This window comes from Echinococcus granulosus (assembly GCF_000524195.1).
Source record: "Echinococcus granulosus chromosome Unknown EG_S00250, whole genome shotgun sequence".
In the NCBI taxonomy this organism is placed as follows: domain Eukaryota; kingdom Metazoa; phylum Platyhelminthes; class Cestoda; order Cyclophyllidea; family Taeniidae; genus Echinococcus; species Echinococcus granulosus.
In genome coordinates this window covers 10,868-12,425 of record NW_020170630.1, presented here as the reverse complement: position 1 = coordinate 12,425, position 1,558 = coordinate 10,868, and positions in this window count along the sequence as shown.

The following is a 1,558-nucleotide window of genomic DNA, read 5'->3' as shown; positions in this document are numbered from 1 at the left end:
GTTGAAATTGACCGCTATCTGCATGGAGGGACCATATGTCCTGATTCTGCTAAACCACCCCCACTGCCTACCAAAACACAAATATCGGCAACTTCTTCTCCACCCTACTCTCCTAATGCAAAAACCACATTTTGGACAACTGATGTTTAACCAAAAAGCATTTGACATTATCAATCACCGTGAAGGACAACACGGGAGATGTGGTGCCTGCTAAATAAAAAGTCGCCATTAAGTATTTTTTACATATTTAAAAGTGGGATGGAGTGGCGAATCTTTCACCGTCTGTAAACAAACATTTTTATTGTGTTAGCTTACAACAGATAGGAAGCTACGTTTGCCCACCAGTAAATAAATGATGAAAGGGTAGTATGAAGTGAAATCATACGATTCGTTTTACGATGCAAATGCTGTCGGCGTTTGAGCATGGACACTGCAGAGAATCAGCTACACATTCCAGAGGTCTTGGCTTCGGAACAAAAGGAACACAAAATGTGACCGACTGCCTGATTGTGGACCCATTTTAGATCATGTCGTTCATCGCCACCTAAATTTCGGTAGTGGACATTGCGAGGGTTCCAACATCATGGGCTAATTAGGAGGCTAAGGCAACCACTTTGACAATTAGCGCTGACTGCTCGTGGGTCCATCTGACTGTAGATGGATTTGACAATTGGCGCTCACTGAAGTGCTGCCATAGGAACCTCTTTCCCGTCATCAAAAGTGCAGTTCCGTTAGGTTGGTGGTAGTGTGAGGTTGAAGTACAGCTTAAACTCAGCTGAATCCAGCTAGCGACGTAGTAGGCGAAATTGCCGTGTGTCATTCTGTCTAGCGAGATGAAGATTGAATCGGTCCTTGTGCACTTTGATGCATGAATACTACGTCGCTATTTGCAATAACCTGGGGCTGACGTGAGTAACGCTTGATCCAATTGAGCTTCAAACCACAGTAATCAACGGCTAATGATTCGACACGGATGCTGAAGCTCAACTGACGTGTGTGAATGGGCAGTGGAATAGGCTGTGTGCGTACCGGATAGGCAGATAAGCAGTGGAGAATATCAGAAACGCAGTTTCAGCAGCACGTCCTTATAGTATTTGATTGACCTTAGCCATATAGTGAGTAGCAGCAGGCTGCAAGTACATCTGCACACCTTGTCGAGACATCTGAATTGACTTTGTATTGGATAGCCTGTAATAAGGAAATCCAGTAGCTGATCCTTATTTACATTTCTACCACGATTTGTACATTTCGGTTGCTACCACATTTCCATGTTAAATCGCATAAATAATGGATGTGTTAATGTACTTACTCCACATCCTACATGCACGGTGCAAATCGCAAATGATGAAGAGGATTTCCTAAATAAACATGCAACTATTTTACCAATTCTTGCATTTGCATTAAAGCATTTTAAGAAAACAAAAGAAGTGGTCCACATTCAGCCACTACAGATGCACCTGCTGATGCGTTTGGATGCCAAGAGCAGGGGGCGACTTGTGACGCGATACTTGGGTTACAGATGTCAAACCGATCAAATTCTTGTCAAAACCGCCTCGTT